Source organism: Pipistrellus hanaki, assembly GCF_964339955.1.
Source record: "Pipistrellus hanaki genome assembly, chromosome: 2".
In the NCBI taxonomy this organism is placed as follows: Eukaryota; Metazoa; Chordata; class Mammalia; order Chiroptera; family Vespertilionidae; genus Pipistrellus; species Pipistrellus hanaki.
This window is the reverse complement of record NC_140504.1, coordinates 121150613-121174414: the sequence shown is the minus strand read 5'-3', so window position 1 is coordinate 121174414 and position 23802 is coordinate 121150613.

Here is a 23802-nt window from a genome sequence, read left to right as displayed (position 1 = left end):
AGTGTTTTATACTCAAAGAAGTTGACATGTATTAGTTGTTGATTTTAAATAATTATAAATAGTTTTGTGTCACTGGTTTAAAAAAATGATTCATAGATGCATAGAATGGATACAAGAAATAAGGTAAAGATAACCAGAAACAGGTAACTCTTTAGAAATTGTCTCCAAAACTGCCCCCAGAGAACCCTAATGTCTCAGATGACAGCAGTGAAAAAAGGGATTTGTAAATCAGCTTGCTGGTTAGAAGCTAGAGGATGTCATAATCTTGGTAACCATGGATGAGAAAGAGAGAGAGAGAAAGAGAGAGAGAGAGAGAGAGAAAGAGAGAGAGGGGGGGAATGTATAAAACAGTGAAAGAGAGAAAGAAGATAAGAAGATGGGTGGAAATAGAAACTAATAGATGGTGTGCACAAGTCAACTGGACAGATGTTTAAGAAAAAAGTCATCTGTAGTCCCATTTGTTTATTTATGCTTTTGTTGCCTGTGCTTTTCATGTCATATACAAGAAATCTTTCATACTTCAAAGGAAACAATCAATATAGTGAAAAGTCAGCCTACAAAATATGAAATAGGAGAAAATATTTGTAAATATTTAAATATCTGATAAGGAGTTAACATCCAGAATATATAAAGAACTCCTACAACTCAAAAACAAAGTAAGCTAATTTAAAAATGGGCAAATTATTTGAATATATATATTCTCTAAGAACATACTCACATTGCCAACAAGCATATAAAAAGATGTTCAACATCAATAATTGTTAGAGAAATGCAGATCAAAACCCAATAATATCACCTCACACTCAATAAAACTAACAACCCAGAAAATAACAAGTGTTGAATGTAGAGACTTTAGAACCCTTATGCACTATGGTGGGAATGCAAAATTATGCTATCACTATAGAAAACAATATATCAGTTCCTCAAAAATTAAACATAGAATTAGCATATTACCTAGAATCCTACTTCTAGGTATAGATCTACAATAAAACTGAAAACAGGATCTTAAAGAGATATTTCACAGCATTTTCTTTGCAGTATTAGTCACAATACCCAAGGGGTAAAAAATGACTTGAATGTCCATTGTTGGATAAATGGATAAAGAAAATGTAATATATATAAAAGAAAAGCATAATATGCTAATTAGACCAGACAGCCAAACAAACTTCCAGATGTCTTTCCGGATGTCCTTCCAGGCAACCTTCCAGAAGAAGCTAAGGCTGTGAGGGTTAAGATAAGCCACCACAGTTGCGAGGGCCAAGCCTCTGCACAAATTTTATGCACTGGGCCTCTAATATATAGAGGAATGCACAATGGAATACAATTCAGCCTTAAAAAATAAGAAAATCCTAGCATATACCTTGAAGATATTATGCTAAGTAAAATAAGCCAGTTACAAAAAGACAAATGCTGATTCCACTTGTATGAGGAACCATAATCATTAACTCATAAAAACAGAAAATAGAATGGTGGTTGCAGATTAAATAGTTTCAGATTAAATAGTTGCAGATTAAATAGCTCTGTAATAGGGGGAGGGGAAAATGGATAGTTGTTGTTCAATGGAAATACAGTTTCAATTTTGCAACATAGAAAAATTCTGGAGATCTGTTGCACATATACTTACTACACACTATATACTTAAAAAGAAAAATACTTGAATAGTTACATTCCCATGGGCTCCCTCCCTTACTATACGTCAAGCAAATCACTTCTTTGGTAGGGCCCTAAAGGTAAGAGGGAAGTAGAAGTTGTAGAAGATGCAATAGTAGAATTTGAGCTTCAACTTCAAGTCAAATCTTCCCTGGTGGTGGGAGGAAAAGGTAGGCTGAAATACATATTGCATAGATCAAGAATTCATCGTCGATTTCTTAAAAATAAATTCAAATAGTAAGTGGATAGAGGCAAGACCATGTGCTCTTAGCGTGTGACAGATCAACAAGATTTATGAGTCATGATATTTTTAAGCCAGGGAGTTCCCTAAGGTCATGTTGCAAATCAGTGGTAGAGTCAATAATAACTATTTCTTAGACATCAAATTCCTTTCCCATCATATCAACTGAAGACATATTTCTCTGTCATTTTTCTCCAGAGGCAGTCAGAAAAGTTGGCATGATTAACAAGGAAAATACCAAATTCCCTTTAACCTACTGGGCTTTTTAAGCCATAAATAACACAAGACAGAGTCTCCCACTCCAACTAATGGTCAGATCCCTGACTGGATGCTCACAGAAAAAAGGGGATGGTGTATACTCAGGGCCGGAGGATCATAATTCCACAGCCCACTGTAGCTGTTCTGGTGTGTTGTGGACAGCATCCTCTATTGGATGGATAAATGTGACATAATACATGACTGGGATACTCTATACCAGGCCTCTCAGCCTCGGCACTATTGAAATTTTGGGTCAGACTATTCTTTGCTGTGGGGGGTTGTCCAGGACATTGTAAAATGTTTTACAATAACTCCTGGCCTTTCACCCATTAGAAGCCTGTTTGAGAACCTCACATATCTTTCAGACATTGCCAAATGTATCCTAGCTGAGGAACACTGATGTACATAGATTCAATAGGAAAAAAAAGGTGTTCTTTTGTGTGTGTGTGTGTTTTTTTTTTGTTTTTTTTTTTAATAAATAACTCAGGAAAAAATATAACAGGTTTTCTAAAACACTTCCTGCTTTTGCACACTGGAGTCTTTGAAAATTATGTGTTAAAACATAAACATTTCAGGTTCTGGAAAGACGCACAGAATCTTTATGAACATTAAATACAATGAACACTCAGGACCATTAGATTGCAATACTGAAATACACAAAGTAAATGTTGTGTGTGGTATCAGAAATAATCTTCTGAGCAGATTATTAATCTCAACTTTGTGTTACTAATATCACAAAGAAAGCAATTAATTTCTCTGTTCATGCTTTTATACTACGTAATGTCTAAACATGATGGAAAAAATATATTCTTGCTTTGAAAATAGAATAACTATTTGTAAAGATGATTCAGTCAGCAGGATGCTCTGGTTGGCACTCCCTAAATTCTATTTTTGCTGAGAGGAGCGGCAGCCTTAAAAAAGACACACTGAACGTAAAATATGTTCAACTACTTTTGCAGCACATTTTTGCTTGGATAAATTTGCTTAATGGTCATAACTTTTGCCCTGAAAGATAATCTTGAGCCAAATATTTGGAAGGTGAATGAAGGAATTACTCAGCCTAACTCAGAGGCTGAAATAGAACAATTTCCAGAAAGGCATTTGAATTTTTTCACTGTTGCCTAATACTGACATTTCTTACTTCTGTTTACTGTATTGACAATGGAATGTGGCCTAAGATGCCTATAAAAGGAATTTTCTGCTACAGTTAGCACTGACCCAATCTATCTTTCCTAAGTGGGAGGTGGGGTGAGGATGGGGTGTGGTGTGTATGGGAGTGGGAGACATAGTGAGGAAGAATAATAAAGTGTAAAAATGTTTTTAGTGAAAGGAATCTTTAAGTGAAAATGACTTATTTGTAAGTTCAAGGCGTTATTCTACATTGTTTCTTATGAGCATTAACTCCTTAGACATATATAAATAAGTGTGTATACACACACACATACACACACATTATATATGTTATATATGTGTATATACACAGACACATTCATATGCACATCTTTGGTCTCTTTAACAACATCTTGAAAAACTACCATTACAGAACTCCATGGAAGATGAATGTTGTTTAATTTGTGAGGAGGTGGGATATGAATAAAGCTGTTCTACTTATTCTTTAGTCTTCCACAATACCATCTGCTAAATCAGCTAGCCAATCACTCATCAATCAGCTGGCCTGCAGGAGGATAAGGCTCCTGAGTTTCTTGAAGGAATTCATGCCCAAAGCTTTAGTTGGAAAAGTACTCAAACTCACCAACCACCAGGATCATGATTACAAGTCTGTTCTTTGGGAATCATTTATGCTATTTACAGACGCTTATTTAGAGGAGTGGAAACAAAGAATATGGTATATTCTCCAAGAGTGTGGAGAAAAGAAAGAACAAAAAGCACCTTTCTAATAGTTGGACAAAGAAGATGAGAATTAAGGAAGAAAATCAGCACAGAATGAAAGGAGGGTGCTTCACAGAGGAAGTTTAAGGCTTTGATAAAACCCAGTGAATCCATTTTCAGGCCTCTGCCTGACATAACGTATTAGAAAGAGAAAGGGTATGCTTTCCTTTCTCCTGGCTCAGAAAACAGAAAATTCAAAAGAAAACAGCAAAGTTATGTTGTTTCTTTCATAATAGATACAATAGTTTTAATTAAGGCTTCATGAAGAAAACCCAAAAGGTTCCTAAAAATTCCTAAGTAACACTTCCTTGTGATGCTACTGCACCAAGGAGAGCAAATAAGGGAAATCGGGGGTTCAGCGTTGGTCTTTCAAACTCAAACAGTTTGAGAACCTTTTGAGCTATTGTCTGCAAACTGAGGAAGTGAGAGAAATTCATCTCTTGGCAGGAGGTTATGGGGGTAGTGTGGGAGGGGGCTTTATGCTCATCTTTTAACCTTGTTCCATCTCCTCCACCCCCACTGTGCATTGCTGCAGCAAAACAGAAGGAGCCAATCCTCTGTGCAAACCCCAACTAAGGTGCATGTGTTTACATATCTCTAAATTCAGTGTGACATACAGAAGGAGTGGGTGTCAAATGTTTTTTTAAACCGCATGTGCTATGCAAAGTGGAGTTATTAATATCAGAAATAATAACCCATTCAAAGACCTTGTTATCAAAAGTTTAAATCTGCCTCTGCTGTTAGTGGGAAGCATCTCTGAAACACCCAAAGATGCAGTGCATGATTCTGTGTGCTCAGATCTTTGAGGATTGTGTCACTCAACCATGTAATCCATTACCCATATTTATAAACAACTTCAAAAAAATCTTCAAGCCCTCCAAATTCTCTCTGGCCCTCCAAATTTCTCACCACTTTCACCCTTCTCAACCTATCACTTTTCTTGATACTGTTATGTTAATAGTAGATTTCATCTTGAACTAAGAAAAACATAATGCTCAGTTCTGTTAAAAAATAAAAAACTTTGTGAAAACAAACAAATATTTCAAGAGAAGCCGAGTATAGTCTGTGATGTATCAGTTTTTGCCATGATTTAACCCCTCCCAAAACTTAGTCGCTTAAAGCAACAATCATTTATTAGCTATCAATTCTGACACAGTTGGGACTAGACTTAGCAGAGAGGTCTTGATGGGTCTTCCTTGGGCTCATTCATTCATTTTTGTCAGTTGGCAGGTGGCCTAGAAACTGCTTGGTCTAGGATGGTATTACTCACATGTTTACCTGTTGGTGCTGTCCACTGGGGGAAGAAGGGTTAAGTGTCTCCAACAAGCTAATCAAGGCTTATGGGAGGTTCAGGATTTCTAGGGGCAACAAGATAAGGCCTGAAATGCAAGTACTTTTCAAGCCTTTACTTTAGTCAAAGGAAGTCCTATAGCCAATCCCAGATTCAAAGGGTTGAGAAAAAAACACTTGATGCTATGAGTCGTATTGCAAAGGAGTGTGCAGAAGAATGAAAGAAATTTAGACCATGTTTTGCAACTTACCATATATGACTACTGGTGTATTTTTTAAATGGAGGTTACAAGACACATTAAAAGTACATTTAAACCAATTTCCCACCAAAAGATTGAATTAACGGTCTGTCATAAGTGGTTTTCCAGTCATTGCTGTGATTATTATAGATCCTTTGCTCATAATGAAAGTGATTGTATCCACGTAACTTCTATCTATTTATCTTAGCTTTACCTGTGAGACCAGACATACAGACCAAGCAAGAGCTCACTTCCATGGGACAGCCCTTCTGAGCTATAGTATGACTGCCTTGGTTCTTGGAGCATCCCTTCTACATACTATTAACCCCAGATCTTGCCACTCTTTTTCATTAGATATGGTTGCAATACCTAAAATATTTTATTCTCCTCCACCTCTGTTCCAATTTTAACACTGATACCAACCTGAGCCAAAAGCAATGTTCCAGATATGATCCACCAGCATGTAGTAAAAAGGACTGTTCTTTCCTTCTTTCTATATTCTTTCCTTCCTCTAAGGAAGCCTTTGATCACTCTGGTAACTCAGTTTGCATGGGCATCCACAAGTTCCCCAACACATAGACAGGTATTATCATGGAAGAAGATACAGATTCTTATATTCTTGTTACATTTTTAAAAATAATATTGATTCCATTTTTCCTTACTGCTGAGTCCTCTTGGGATTCTTATATTGGCTAGCAAAGTATTTTGATAACACAGATGTCATCCATTAATTTGATTAATGTGCTTTCTAGATCTTCATTCATGTTTTAGATAAACTGTTGAATAGAACGGGCTCCAGAGAAGGTCACTAGAAAACTACCTTTGTTTCCAACAAAATTGCACCAAGACAACTGCTCTGATGGCACCATCATCTTGATTTTATGTGTAGAGCAGTGGAGACTTTGTAAAATTCATCACTAAAATCCAGTAAACATGATGTCTATCTTATTCTTTTTATTCACCAGACTAACCCGCTCCACAAAAAGTAAAATTAGTGTGATTCCTGATGAACTAAATCTTTACAAAACATTCCCAATTAGAATTATTTCTGAGTTCAACATTAATCTAACCAGTGCTTTAGAAAATTAACCTTCATTTGAAACGCTAATAGCAAGATACCCATGAAAATACACACATGGTAGCAAAACAAGCCAGGGGCAAATCATTTGCAGGGGGGCGGTAGGGGGGGTGATGGAAAAGAATTCCAAATCAAATTTAAACAAAATATCCCTTTATTAACTTTTGGTCGAGAATATGTTTGTATATTTTCAGAAAACAACTCCGAGACCATCTGGAATCCTGTAACAGAGAGCAATAGACAGAAGCGCTCCAGCCATGAAGACAGAAGAGACACAATTCAGAGATGGAAGATGCTGACGACGCCTCAGCATACCAGCGGACAGCAGCTGCGGGTTGCTGAAGGATGCCCAGGACCAAACCAGAGACGGTCGGACCAGAATTACCACCATTTGTCCACCAACCAGATCTGAAATATCATGGCTAGCATATACACATAAGAAACTATCTGGCATTGAAATTGGGACTCAAAAGAACTATTGGCCCAGAAAGGAACTCACTATAGAATGATTCATTTGCCTCTCAGCATAACCATTAGGGCTTGTTACAGTTTAGGTTCTTACAAGAGTATTTCTTGGATCACATGATCTCACACATCTAGAGGAAATAATGAACAACAAAAACAGACCCAGAGAAAGAGAAGCAGCGATCAGACTCTCAAACCTCAGAGGGAAAGTAAGGGAGGATGGGGGTAAGGGGAAGAGATCAACCAAAGGACTTGTGTGCATACATATGGGCCTAGCCAGTGGCCATGGACAACAGGGGTTGGGGGGGCATATCTAGGGAGGGGTTTGGGATGGGAATGGGGGAATAAGGACAATTATGTGAGACCATGATCAATAAAATAAATTAAAAAATTAAAAAAAAACTATTGGTACTTACCTCCTTTGATTTTCTGTTTTTGTTTTGCTGTGCTTCAGAGTTTATTCCCCAAAGAACACAAAGTAGGTACAGATGACTCTTCAGTAAGCTCTCTCTCCATTTCCTAGGACATTATTCCCTAAGGCCAGAATACCTACCATTGCTCATTAGGCAGCTGTATGTGCCCTTGCTTAGTTCAAATATCAAAACCCTTATACAAATTCATGCCTCCATTCACTGTGCATCTATTAAACATCTACTGTCGTTTTAGGCACTTGAGCCTTTAGCTGGAGAGCCATTTGTGAATGAACATCCCTAGAAATAAAGCCAAAGAATTTCTTTTCATGCCATGATTTGGAATTTGGAATATTTCTATTCAGAGTGGGAAGCTGATTACTAGTCTCAATTCATCATCAAATCCGTAAATTAAATAGATCTCTTTTGCAGGAGCTTAAAAGATTGTGTAAGGGTGCAAATTAGGAGACTTCTGCAGTAAACTAAGAGACATAAATGAAGAGCTGAATTAAAACAGTGACAGTGGAGAGGAAAATGGTATTCATTTAGCGATGGAATACATTTAGGGATGGAAAGATCTCGGCAATTGATTGAATGGGATGTGTAAGAAACAAGATTCTAGGATAACTGTTCTTAGTTTCTGGCTCAACTATTAATAATTAAATAAATGATGGACATTGGCTGAGAAAGGGATTACATTATTGGTTTTATGTTTCTATTCCCAAGGTTACACATATTTTATTAAATTTGAATTTTGGTGAGAATTCCATAGGTATTCGATAGTTTCAATCACTTTCTCTCTCTCTCTCTCTCTTACTTTCTGACTACTTGGTGCCTCTTGTAATTTCATAATCAGGTGAAATATTCTAGAATGTCATAAGACTCTTGAAGTAGTATTTGCTCCCTTTAATATCTCATGTAGTTGATATACCTTAATACTTTACTTAGACATTTTGAAATCTGTCTTTTACTTGATTATGCTTTATCTTCCTCACCCTGCTTACCAAGAATTCACTTTCTCTTAAAGCTACCATCATGTTCACTTAACCAGTAAATATCTCTAAATCTAAAAATGATCTAGCTTACCTCCTCCTTTATCTTTCAGGACATGAAATGATCAACAGCCGGTCTACCATTTCTCAAATGTTCTGCCATTTTGCTGAATAAAATTTAGAGCTGGTGTCTTGATGCTTAAAGTCCATCATCACTCCCTTATATTTCTTGCTTTTATCAATTTTATTATTTATTTCAAAATCACATTATCCATTACCTACACTTGGCCAACCACTTATTCAGTTAATTGAGACAGAAACTAAGGACAGTTATCCTAACTTATGTATCTGGGGGAGACGCTGGATCAGACTTACAGAATTTCTGACTTATAAAGGACTGGAGAGTTTGCCTAATGCCCCCTTTACATGTAAAAAACCCAAGTCCAGGGAGGTTATGTGATTTCTGTAAGATCACATATTGGGTCACTTAGAGGCAGAGCCAGGCTAGAACATGTATTTCCTAATGTTTAGCCAAAATTTATATTGTTTTTCTCTTGGCAGAGAGTCAGACTCTAGGACTTAAGTAAAAAAATTCAGGGTATTCCACTTCCAGCATTGAAGGAGCCTAGTAACATGCTAAAAATACAATAGTGTGATGCTGTAGAATTGTCCTTACATAGTAATAGGTAGACCATTGGTTACTAATATAGCTTCAGCTACAGCTTTCAGTATAAAGAACCCAAAACTCTAGGCATCTTTGACCCCATACTTATCTTACTCCTCAGGAGTTGCACTGATCATTGGAGAGACCCCTGTAAATACCCATGGCAGCGTCAAGAGCTGTGGCCACTCATTGCATCACTGATCATGTTTCATTTTCTACTGCTTTACTCAGTTCAGTCATAAATCTACAAAAAAGTGTCATTTAAACAAGTCTAGTTATTCTTGCTCATCTCTAAACTTGACCCGCCCTTTGAGAACTGGTCTCTTTCAGGTGAATCCAGAAAATCCCTTTTCATAGCTACTGTCTTGAAACTGGGCACCAACTATATCTTGCAAAAAAGAGAAATAATACAAAAATAAATTTAAAAAATATCACCAACAAAGATAAGGGTAGTGGCTCTGAGAACAGTCACATAGAGTCTGTGTGTGGCAAGGCTCAATGTAGAAGCCATTGAACCTTGAAACAGATGGGGTGACTCATAAGATTATCCATGTGTCATGCTCTGGCCTGTCACTGGTTACACTTTGAGTCCACCAGATGAGTTATCATTCCTAATAGGACTGCAATGGCTTCCAACAACTGTTCCTGAAGAGAAATAACCCTATCTAGAAGATACAAGCTCACCTGCCTAAAAATGTTGTAACTGTCTCCCAGGGGAGAGCTAAGAGTTGGTCATGGTGATCTTTTTCCCTGGAGGGCCAAGAAGTAATATGAGGTTCCAACATCAGAGTGTGGTTCCACACAAGTTGCCTTCTATTGAAGAGCCTTTCCTCTGAGACATTATTTTTGTGGGACAAGGTAACATGACAAATGAATGGCATTTCCATATGTTCTCTGCAGAACAGACAGCAGATACTGAGTTTCCATCCATTTAATTTCACTCCCTTAGGAGAAGAGAAATAAAATATAATTGGCACTATAATATGAAGAATTATCCATGTTTGGGTTGGGAGGGAAGAATGTGGAACCTCCACCACTTTTCCCCAACCCTTACCTCAGTCGGTAACCTAGGATGTTCTAAGTGATTTGGTATTAGAGCCAGTAATCTGAAAGTGAGAGTGTAAGTTGGAATCTAGGATCCTCAAATATTATTTTCTGATCTACTGTTGGCTTGTTGCCTCATCAAAGTTTCTTTGAGAAATATAGTCACAGACATAGTGTCAGATGCTGGAAGTCACCTGCCTCATTGATAAAAGGTTGTAATAGAACAGTTTTTCCTTTTAAAGTGAATGCATAATTGTTTTATGTTGGAGAGAGAGAAGTGTTTATATTACTCATCCTCCTGTCTCATAATAGTGTTTTATTTCTTTTAAAATACATATTATATCAAGACCATACACATTGGTAACTTATTTCTCCAAGCTTGCTTTACTTTCTAAAGAGCAATAACAACCATAGAGCTAAGAGTTGGTCATGGTGATCTATGCATATAGTCTGAACTCGAGAAAGTACTTATTCTTTTGTTCTTTCTCAGTAGAACTAGGTCTTGCCAATTAAGTTCTTGGGGACAGGAGGACAATGCACCAACATAGCACATAACTGTAAGATGAAAATGGATTTAAAATATCCACAAAAATGTGAAGTAGAAGGATAATTTTCCATCTCATCATCAATTTGAGTTTTAGTCCTTCTCACCATGGGTTCTGTGGCATATTTTAGATTCTACCAAGATAATATTTCAGGTTCCTAGGGAAATGAACTTGAACTCAAGTAACTAGACCATGTTTGTTAACCTTGTATTTGAACTTCTCAAAATATAAGCCAATTAGATAATCTCAGTGTCAAATACTCCTATTGGGTGGTTGATGTGAACCACCTACCTATAAAGTGACAGATATTTCTTAAGCCTAGTGATCTTGGCCAGGACAACAGTTTTCATCTAATTCCAATCAGCTGTGTTCAGAGTAAACATGATGACTGATTATATTTCCAAAGCTAAGCATCCTGTGTAAGTCAGAAAAACTGAAACAGAACAAAGGATTTAGGGCCATTTCTTCTTAGGAGATCATTGCAGGTACATAAGATGTTATGAATTCTTCCATAATGCATCCACTATTCATGTGCCCCATGTGACCACACCAATTCGCTCAAGTGCAGCCACTATTGAATCACCTAAGCTTAAAAAAATAAACATTGAAAAATAAAAAATAACCTCAGCATGGACTCCAGAGTAATTTCTATTATTGAAAAGTCTGCTTATGCTATATAATTTGAAAAGAAGGTCATCAAAGGACTGACCTATTAGAGTACCCCTCTGAAGTTCATCAGAGAAAGTTTCAGATGGCCTTGTGATTTTCCAGATGAAAGGATTGACAGAAGTGCAAATTATTGGCATTAAATGGGAAAGAAGAACATTGGAAGTAGTTAGGGGAAATTAAAACTAAGAACAAAGGAAAGGAAATTTAATTCAGTTCTGTCCATTAAAAGCTTGGATTCTGATTTTGATCTTGAAAAAAAAGTTTTTTGAGGAAAAGCTGTTTCTAACTCTGTCCATCTTCTAACCTATTATAATATCTTTCTTCTGTTGTATAATTTTGTGGAGAGAAGGGAGTCAGTGATAAAATGATCAATAGATTTCGCATTTAAAAATAATAGCTGGTTTATATAAAATGATGGCAGTTGTAGAAACCTGTCACAAATATCTATTGTATTATAGGTCAGTACAAAGAGTCAAAATATAACTTGCAGAAGTATAACAAAAACAGCAGCAACAAATTTATCATTGTTATTTTTTTGCTATTTATCTCTCGTAAAGATGTAATGTTTCATTTCAATAAGGAAATATAAAATGTGTAGGCATCAGAAGGAGCAGTATTGTCATAACTGAATTCTTTCAAGAATTAATGTGTGGCTTTCTGTTGTTTCCTCTTCTTTTCACTCTGTCTGTGGAATTCCAGGAAGGACAGTCAGATTGACAGTTACATAAAAGGCAGTAACAATTTAGACTAAAGATAAATTTGCAAGGTGCCCTAATTAATTAAAAATGGGACCATGTTCCAAAAAAATATTTTCCTAGAATATATACAATATTTTTAAAATTTAGTATAGTCTTAGCAAATAAAGAAAAACAGTTTCCTGAGTGGTCAGAGCACAGGGTTGTGAGGCTGAAGACCAGTTCACCTGCTTCAGTTTCCTCAACAGTTGTGGAGATAATATCATTTGCCCCAAGTCTCTCAAAGGTGCAAAAAATTATAATATAATATAATATAATAAATATAATATAATATAATATAATATAATATAATATAATATAATATAATATAATATAAATACTATACTATAATATAATAAAAATAAAAAGTTAAAAGATGTGATATTTTCTGAAAGTTTTATTTGATATATAGTTAGAAAGTATTCACAACCATGATAGTTTGGTGTCCATATCATTGTAATCAAGAACGAAAAAAACTCATTCTGGGTAATGGATTGGGTACAAGAAACCCCTGTCTTAGGTAAAGTGGGAAGTAATGAGGTATTATTTTGGAAAGCACTTCATGCAGGCTTCCTAGTGAGGACCACTTTTCTGGACTCTGCCCCACCAAACACAAATATGGAAGTGTTTGCCACTCATCTCCCATGCTGACTCCTTAGCCCAGATCTCTTCAAAACCTTCTTTCTCTTAACTCCTTATAGCAATCTGAAATGCTGTCATAATGTTTCACATGTCATTCTCACCTATAATTTTTTTTTATTTGAACATGTCTTAACCAATACAATGACAGAGATCTTGGGTTTCTGTTCATCTATTCATTACTATGCTCTTCAAGTTTTTGGTCATTGTTTCAACAACTATTGATTGAGATGTGACCATGTTTCAGGCAACATGCTAAGGCTAGAAATGCAACTGAGAATGAGAAGATTATGAAGCTGAGTTGGAAGTAGACATCTGTGGATAAAATCTAATACAGTAACCTCACCCGGTAGTCTGATAATGAATTTCTAACTGGGCAATTCAGGATGGGTAGTCACACCATAGACCTATACCCTTCCCTAGTAAAAGTTTATCTTTGCCTTAAGCAAGGTCTGTCCATTGTTTTGCCTTTGAAAAGCCTCTTTTTTAGACTCCCTGGAAATAATAATCACCTTCAAGAGTAACAATCTTGTTAACTGTCCTGTAATTCCCTCCACGTTTATGTAATCTTTCTCACATTTCCTCCTTAATTCCAAATGTGTATGTGAGAATATATCTCTATCTATCTATCTATCTATCTATCTATCTATCTATCTATCTATCTATCATCTATCTATCCACACACACATATTGTTATTCTGGGAGAATTGGAGATCTTTCTCCCTAGTATGTCATTAGTTTGGCTCAAATAAGCTCATAAAATTCTCTACAGGTTTGGATATTTCTTACAATGGTATACCCAAATTGAGAGGAATCTATGTTATAAGGGCTTTGATGGGGTGGCCTGGGATAATGTGGAAAACTTCTAGGTCTTGACAGGGTGCCGGGTAGATTCTGGGAGTAGTGTGTAGATTTCAATACCTATGGCTTAGGAAAGTGATGTCTTCACCAGTTCTGTTTAGCAGAAAGTAATTGCAAAAGGGAAAAGGTATTGGGAATCAAATGCCCTATATTGAATCTCAGCTTTGCTTTATCAGTTGTTTCTCTGGACAATTCACTCAACTTTTCTTAGCCTCAGCGCCTTTCTATGCCAAAAATAATGAGGGCAGAATAGGTGACTTTTGAGTTCTTTACTAGTTTTAAACTTTTATATCAAAGTATTTTTCTAATATTTAAATTAACCCTTCAAATCTAAGGTCCAAATACAGTTTTCCTTGGATGTTTTCAAAGAGTAAATTTTATTTCCTTCTATTTTTTGTTTATGAAACTATTTCTTGGCCACTCATCATTGCTACACCTATAACTTTCTTGGAAATCTGATATAAGGGCCTTGTTCAAATGAATAATAATCATGTGTTCTCTGTTGCCATCCCACAGGCAATAAAAAGTAGGCTGATAACCAACCTGGGATGCTCAACAAAGCCTAGCCTTCCCCAGCAGACACCATATCATATCAGGATCAGAATGCCTAGGTCCATTGCATGTGGCATATTTAATGAATATTGCCAAGAAGGGGAAGGGTAATGGAAAACATTAAAGGAAATAATAATTCTAAAACCGATAAGCACATTTTGTCATGCAAACTTTCCGTGTTATTTAGCATTTAAAACAAAAACAAAAAACTATGACCCTAATAGAGTCAAATCAAAATAATAACTTCTCTTAGGCATATTATTACAAAAAATGAAAGGCACTTTATTTAGAAGTCATTTGATCCAATGCCTACACTTCAGAGATGAGGAAATTGAGGCTCAGGTAGGATAACATGTTCTGGCCAAGAATCCACAGCTGGTTGGAAGCAAGCCAAGATCAGAATTCAGATTTTCTAATTCCCAGGTTCTGGGGCTCTCTCTCCTTCACCTGGCTACCTACCCCCAGATTGTACCATTTGTCCTTAAGCTGTATATATGCCAAATTTACCCTTAGAGTGTCTGGTTCCTCACCTCTGGAGAGAAAAAAGAATTTCCTTCCTTTTACTTAAATTTGCCACCTAAATGTTCCTTAATTTTATCGTCATATCTTTAGATCACTCAGCACTACTCTGCGGGCGCCTCCCTTGCTGAAGAGCCTTTGTTCTTGGCCTCTGGAAATTCTATTTCCTTTACTGTCTGTTTTCTTCATGGCCTAAGTGTCCCCGCTTTCACCCCAATGAACCCAGGTTCAACATAAGGCATGATTGCTGGAGAACCAGTTAGGGCAGTTGTTTTCATGCATCCTTTTGATGAGATTTAAATGTCATCCCTGTGGAACAAGTGTTAGAGCCATCAGTGGAGCCATGAAGGTCAGAGACAATCCTCTACCACACCTGTCATGCCTTTGGTTGAATTGAGATCGAGGCTGAACACTTCCCATGTTTCTCTGCTCTTAAGAGAGCATGCTGATAGATGGGAGGGAAGGTGAGGAGTCCAGCAGCCACACCTCCAGCACCAGCTTTCTCCTTGAACTGAACTGTCTAATTGCAAGAGAAAAACAAATGTAGCTCCACTCTTCTTTTTCATGGGCAAGAGATATAGAATTTAATTAAAATGATTTCTAGAGCCGAAACCGGTTTGGCTCAGTGGTAGAGCGTCAGTCTGCGGACTGAAAGGTCCCGGGTTCGATTCCGGTCAAGGGCATGCACGTTGGTTGCGGGCACATCCCCGGTAGGGGGTGTGCAAGAGGCAGCTGGTCGATGTTTCTCTCTCATTGACGTTTCTAGCTCTCTATCTCTCTCCCTTCCTCTCTGTAAAATATCAATAAAAATATATATATAAAATGGTTTCTAGAAATTCATCCTCATTTTCTTTGAGAGAGAGAAAATGCAGCCATGTTTTGCATTCTTTTAAGAAGATGAGGCAGCAAATACTTGGAACATACATTATAGGATAAAAGTCAATAAAACAACAAGAAGAACAAAATACATGGATGGTCATATTAATTTCAAACCCAGAGTCTCTGCACATACACACTTACTTTCAGGAATTTTTAACAAATTAGAATGCAGACTTTTCTTTTTATTTTTAGTATGCAGGCATTTATTAAATATCTATGTGAAAGGCACTGAACTAGTAGTTTTTCTGATATCTGGGTTCTAAAATTAAAATGTATTTACAAGTAGAAAATGTGATAGTCTCTAAGCAAGAAGAATGCAAATGCAGTAATGTGTACTCTACATGCTTTGACACAATGTTTTCAAAGGCCAGGTCACCCACCTGTTGGCTATTTTAATAAGGAGAATTCTGTCAGCAGCTGGGACTCTGCCATAAATAACTTGTTGACCAATGTTCTAACATTGAGCTTGTCACATCTTTCTAAGGGGCCATGGTTTTGGAGGTGTCTCAAGTCACCGTTTCCATAGAATCATAGAGAATGACAGCGGCTGCTTTGTGATAGTCAACACTTTCTTCCCAGCAGCCCTTTCCACTCACAAGCTGGCTATTGGCTTGAAAGGACTTGCCATATTTGTAGGTCAGAAAAACAGCAACTGTACCGGAATAATCACTGTTACCATCTGAGGCCATTTACTGGTATGTGGGTGGGCTTAATTACATCAATCATTAAGCCCACCCACATTTCAGAATCTTCCAATAGCTCCTCATTACCATTAATTTTCACCTCACAAATTTCAATCTTGACATTTGAAGCTCAGACAAAGCTCCCAGCCTCTCCATGATTATGCTCCCTGCCAACTGTAGCTGTGTTGGCTCCTTCCCAAATGTATCTGACTCTACTTAATTCACTGGATGTTACCCCAGATCAAGAAGAGTTCAGCATCTACCTTCTCCTCTAAAGGCCTCCCTATCTTGCAAAGTGAAGAAGCTTAACCTGGAATGTGCATTATACACCTATATATTAGGTTTGTATACATGTGCATGTGTTTTCTATGTCATGGCCATTTGTAGATAGGTTTTCCTGTCCATTATCAAAGAAGATTCAAGTCACTCAAAACGATGACATAAATGAATTCATCCTCAAGTTTGTCATTAAAACAAATGTCCATGTCCAAATGAGAGCCTGAGCTGCTGACTTCATGGGTCTTTTAAAAATCAGCAAAAAAAGGTTCTCTTAGAAGGTGGCCTAAAAGTCTTTTATGTATTTTATCACTTTCATTGGTATTAGAAAATTTTTGTTGTTAGAAACTTTTTTTTTTAAGTGTCAATGTACAACAATTTGGCTGGCTTTAATTGGCACTGTTACCCAATATGGGCATTTATATATAAGAGGACCAAACCACAGACAGAAATATCTTTACATAGAAGCTCAAGTACTATTTATACCCCATTATACCCCACTATGTCAATAAGACTTAATCTCTCTGTGTCAAATCTTCAATAAGAATTTGTATCATTTTTAAATTACCCCCATACACTTTCTTGTCCTAGAAGGTATTCAATAAATGTTTGTTGAAGCAGTCGCAGAGAATTTAGGTCACAAAAAGTGTGATTATCAATATAGTGGTAACCCATATTTGATATTTGATCTCCCAATGGGAACTAAAAATTCAACTTCACCTTTGTTTATTCTTTCATAGATTTCAAGAAGATCTCAATGGCTCTGGAGTTTTCAGAATCAGCCTTTTCTTAAATTGCTTTTTTATGCTGAACACATTTATAGCTTTAAAAGCTATTCATTCTACCTGACTTTTTAAGAAAACAGTTATATATAATATATGTGGAAGTGTTTGTCCTACTAACAGGGTAATGATTGTCTGGTTAACTGAGGGTAAGTGAAATAGATGGACTGTGCCATTGACTTTTCACACTGCAAAAACACATACCCTTCCAAACTACACAAGGATTACACAACTAATTCGAACTACAGCTAAGTAGTATCTCTCTATATATAAAAGCCTAAGCAACTATTGACCAAACAGGCTGCATAGGGAGACCAGGCTGGCAGGGGTTTAATGAGGGACAACCAAATGACTGAATAGCAGGTTCCATAGGGTGACCAGACCTGAGGGAGGGGACAGTGAGGGGTAACCAGGCCAGCGGGGTAGGCAGTTGGGGGTGACCAGGCCAGTAGGGTGGGCAGTTAGGGGTGATCAGGCAGGCAGGCAGATGAGCAGTTAGTAGCAGTGGTCCCGAATTGTGAGAGGGATGTCCAACTACTGGTTTAGGTTCAATCCTCAGTTGGACATCTCCCGACGGGTCCCGGATTGGAGAAAATGCAGGCTGAGCTGAGGGGAGCTCCTCTCCCCATGCACGAATTTTGTGCACCAGGCCTCTAGTTTAGCAACCATAGTCATTCTTTTTAGGCAGAATTTTAAAAAATATATATATATTTTATTGATTTTTTTACAGAGAGGAAGGAAGAGGGATAGAGAGTTAGAAACACTGATGAGAGACAAACATCGACCAGCTGCCTCCTGCACATCCCCCACTGGGGATGTTCCCACAATGTACATACCCTTGACCAGAATAGAACCTGGGACCCTTCAGTCCACAGGCCGATGCTCTATCCACTGAGCCAAACCGGTTTTGGCTAGGCAGAATTTTTTATGTTGTTTTGTTTCCAATATGTTTAAATTAAGTAAATGAACACCATCCATATGACAATAAGAATGAGTAGTGTCAATTTAGTTTGATAATTTATGAGGCAATCTACTAAGAACCCATGACAATGTATGTCATTTAACCATGAGCACTGTGACCCCTGTTCTTGTTCTTCCAACTGTCTCTTCCAGACACTAACACATTATGTTCTGCTCCAACATCGAGTTGCAAAAGGAATGTTCAGGTTTGCGCAATTGAGGGAGATAGAATATGCATGCCATTGCCATTTTGGCTGCACCCATTTATCCATTCTTTGTAGCTATTATAAGAATTATGCAGAACAGCCAAAAGCAGAAAAGGCACTGAGGACTCAGACCACATCCCTCTGTCATCTCTTGTCACATACAGAATGCTGAGTAGGCAGGGACCTCCAAGACACTTTCCCCTTTGTGTCAGCCATACTTCACTACATGGAGTAGAGGTCCTTCCTCCTTGTGCTCATTTGATTTCAGAGACCTTCAGTGGGATCACACACCTCAATGCAATGAAAATATTGGTTTACTGAAATACCCAGATCACCAACTCATACTCCCCCAACACTGATTCTTCTGAACTACACAAGGACAGTTTCTTCCTTGTCTAAACTGCATCCTCAGTGCCTAGTCCAATACCTGCCGCAGAACAGCAATGGGTAAACAGATTTCAACTGGATAAGTTGCATGAGCTGTTGGGGTAGGGGTAAAGAACCTTCTGTATCTTATTTCCACAACTGTTCACCATTGCCAGGCTCTCAAGCTTCAAGGTCAGTCCTGGAAGGGCAGCTGATAGACGCTGCAGTATTCTCCGAGGCTTATACTTAACCTTTGGCCATTCCCTCTAAGCCTGTTGCTAAACCGAGTTCCTTCTGATATCTTTCATGGACATCAGAGTGGTTAGACTTGCCCAGTGCTTTCTGGATTGATGCCTGTGCCTAATGTGAAAACATGGCTAAATGTCAGCTCATATTTACTTTTCATTTTAACATTTCTCAGGACCCTCATGAGAGTTTACTATTCTGTGACTTTGCTAAAGTTAGTTGATTTTCCTCTCTCGTTCCTACTACATTAGTGGTGAGCAGGAGATATTTGCTCATACATACCACTCAAGCCAGACTAAATTACTCACTTAGATTGTGTATAAAGTTATACTACTAGTACAAATTCTGAAAAATTAAAGTCAAAATGTGTCTTTAATACTATGTAAAAGTATAAATGTGTAATTTATGTGAGAAATACTATGGAGCATCTATCTAGTGGTTAAATTGGAGAATGGAAATGAGAAAACTATTCAGTATGTTTATACATACTGAAATGGCTTGTTATCTTTAGCAAATCAGCCTCTCTGTAATTCAGGTTTGTTGCAAGGTGACTAACAATTTAATCATTCCTCTGGTTAGTAGACTAAGAATATCCACAGCCCACCTGAGAGCTTGCTCTAAAAAGATGCTATTGTTATGGGTTCCAACCCATAGAACTCTGTAAAGAGCACACCCTGTCCTGTTGCTAAGTGAGAACACAGTGCCTTGCACAATGCCTGGCCCATAATAGAGGCTCAAGAAATTTTTTGAATATTTGTTGAATCAGTTAATGAATGCTTGAAATGCTCAATATGCTTGAAAAATCTTCCCTTACTCTAGACAGAGTTCAGAGTTTGTTCTACTTAAACAAGTTTTTATATATCAATACATACATACATACATCTGCCCAACACTTTTCCTCCTTGTGAATAAGAAAAAAAATTGAAGCAGTGTAAATAGGCAAACATAGACATAGAACAATATTTAACAGATTCAATTGTTTTTAATTGAGTGCAATCAAGTTGTTTCTCACTGAAATCAGAGAATATTTTTTATCTACTTGGCAGTCACTTTTAACATTTCAGAAGAAATGCCTGGATTGACAGAAAGCATTTTAGAGAAATGCATATGGAAATTAAACAACTGAACACTGTCATATCAAATTGACTTTAAAAAATCCAAGTGCCCATTCTTTCCTACGCTCTGTTAATTTACTGTTCTAATTGTCTAGAGTGTGGCATCCAGCAAATATCAAATAGCTGCATGTGTCACAGGCTTCAGTTTCCCCCACACTGACCTTGGATTAACCCTTCATCTTTCATTCTACAGCTAATTAAACCCAGCGACATTTCAGTGAGACATTCTTCACTGAAATATTTAGTGAGGGTCTTAAATTCCTTCCTATTTGTCCCGGCAGCTATGCCTGTCTTCCCATCGTACATCTGCTTCAGTGTCACAATATTTTGTCAAAAGACTATAGCACTGCCATAGTAACATCATAAACCCGTCCCTTGCCCAACTCTTCCAGGAGTTTATAAAAATCAAACTGTAAAAATTGGCCATAGGCTGTATGAGCTGGTTGTTTTATGTGTGGTAGTTAACCTTTTTTCCCCTTTCTTTCCTCATCGCTCCCACTCCAAAACCAGTCATTCAAAAATATTTACAAAGTAATTTAACATTTATTTAGCCATCAAAGAGGAAATTGGAGTTGAGCTCAAGTCGACTTTTCTTATTTCTTTGCTGCTTTCTAAGGTCAAAATTGTCACTTGTGTGTGTGTGTGTGTGTGTGTGTTTTTCTGTTTGCCATCTGGGTGAATTCAGCTGAAATCAGGAGTTCATTTTTCATCCCCATCTCATTTCCTCTAACTTGGAAGTCTTCACTTCCCTTTTGAATTTAGTAAGAACCCCATATAGAGGGAAAATACATGAGCATTCAGGAGGAGGGGATAGGCAGGGGAGGGACAAATCATTCTAGCACAGTTAACATGCTTTCAACTGGAACCCACTTAACTCCACTTGAAATGGGGTGAAGTTATTTTTCTTCAAAGATAAATTACATAAACTATCTGTCTCTCTATTTTTTTCCTACCACTCCAAATTAAGTCTCCTTCCATCATCATTTATTCTCCTTTAATCTCATCTACCTCCTCATTTCTCTCTGGTAATCATCATACCTGTCTGTTTCTCCTAGTGTGTGTGTTTTTTTCTTTAATCCCTTCTTTTTTACTCAGCCCCACAACCTTATTCCAACCCCTTTCATTTCTAATTAGTAATAATTAGTAATGTATTAGCTCATGAACTGGGCAATTATAGCTAAAATCTAGAAAGTTATGATATTTTGAAACTATTTACCACAGCCCAGCAAATGAACAAGTCAGCTCAACCTAAAAAAATAAAAATAAAAAAATAAAAAAATTCCCTCTTCTACATTGGCAGGTTTGGTGTAATGGTCTCAGAATCCTTAACCATATATACTAGTCACAGAATGCTTGCACTGTAGATGGTTATCAGTTAACTTTTAAAATTATTTTTATGCACTCAGCAGCTTGGAATTTCCCTCTTTCCCCAACACCTTGATGTCAAGAGGAGCTACACATGTGGGTGACTTCTCTAAGGGCCACACAAGTTCATCTGAGATCACCCTGGAAACTCCCTCCGATGAGTGTGATGGTACTAGAATAAGCGGTTATTTTATAGGGTAACTGTATTTCAATATAGCAGCCATTCTGAACAGAAAAAAAGGATAGCTCTAACACTGTTTTTCTCAATGTCTAATATGTTCCAGGGAGAGACAAATACATAGAGAGATCAAGTCAACAGTTCTGATCTACAGATAAAAAACTGAGTTTTCTCTGTACAATTGGGATGAAGCCATGTGGATGGACGAGCTCACCTCAGAGTACAGTATAAAGTGAGAAGTGAAGGACTCAACGTTAGAGTATTAAGGAACTCCAACATTTCATCTTTAGAGAGTGAAAATGAGACTCCAAGAAGTGGTCCAAGGAAAAAAGAGAAAAACTATTGTAGAAGCCTGTGGGTGCTCTGGAAACCCAGAGAAGAGAGGGTTTCAAGAAGGTAAGTGTGGAATATACTTTTGAATTTTTATGTAAGGTCAAGTAAAATAAGCAAGGAGAAATATTACTTAGTATATTATGGACTGAATTATACCCCCTCAAAATTCATATGTTGAAACCTAATGCCTTTAGGTAACTGTTTTTGGAGACAGGGCTTTAAAGAGGTCATTAAGGTTAAATGAGGTCATAAGGGTGGAGCCCTATTCCAATATGACTGGGGTCCTTATAAGAAGAGACACCAGGGGTGTATGCATGCAACAGAAAGGCCATTAACCACACAGGGAGAAGGTGGCCAAAGAGAGAAACTAACCTCAGAGAAATCAACCTTGCTTGTACCTTGATATTGGCCTTCCAGCCTCCAGTACTGTAAGAAAATAAATTTCTATTGTTTAAGCCACTTAGTCTGTGGTATTTTGTTATGGCAACAGTAGCTGGATAATACAAGCAATGAGGGGTCATAAATAACCAGTGATGAAGTTGTTTTGAGGAGTGATGGGAGATGAAAAACTAGAATGAAGCATGTTGAGGAATAAATGGGAGATGAGTAGAAACAGGGAGTATATAGCTAACTCAAGAAATTTGAATGTGAAGAGTGAAAACTGGGGAAAATGTGGGATTTCAGGATTATGAGGATTAAATTTGAAAATTAATAAATCATGAATGAGATAATTTATGCAAAAACATCATTGAAAAAACAAAACAGCCCTAACTGGTTTGGCTCAGTGTATAGAGCATCAGTCTATGGACTGAAGGGTCCCGGTTTGATTCCAGTCAAGGGCACATGCCCAGGTTGTGGGCTGGACCCCCAGTGTGGGATATGCAGGAGGCAGGCAATCAATGGTTCTCTCTCATCATTGATGTTTCTATCTCTTTCTTGCACTCTCTTTCTCTCTGAAATAAATAAAAATATTTTTTAAAAAAGACAAAACATCTCTCAGATTAAAGAACAGAATTAGAATTCCATCCTAGCTTCAACAATAATAAAAATAATATTAAGACAATAATAATATCTTTTATTGAACAACTAATATAAACCAAATTATGAGTGTCATACTTTACATAATTTACCTAATTTTATTTTCACAACATTGTGCTTGGAACCAACCAGCTTTTCAATATATATTTACTTACTAAATAATGAATGACTCTACAATATAGATACTATTATTCACAATTTATATATGAGGAATTGAAGATTCACATAATTGTTGTTTTTTTGTTGTTGTTAATCCTCACCCCAGGGTGTTTTTCCATTAATTTTTAGGGAGAGTGGAAGAGAGAGGGAAAGCAGAGAAAAACATTGATATGAGATAAACATATTGATTGGTTCCCTCCTGCACGAGCCCTGACCAGGGCCAGGGCCTGAGGAGCCTGAAACAAAGGTAAGTGCTCTTGACCAGAATCAAACCTGGGACCCTTTGGTCTGCAGGTGATGATGTATCCACTGAGCCAAACTGTTTAGGGCCTGATTCATATAGTTTACTAAATAACTTATCTGAGGTTTTTGTGGCTCTAAAGCAATGGTTTTCAACCCCTCTAATGCCCTGACCCTTTAATACAGTTCCTCATGTTGTGATGATCCCCAAACATAAAATTATTTTCCTTGCTGTT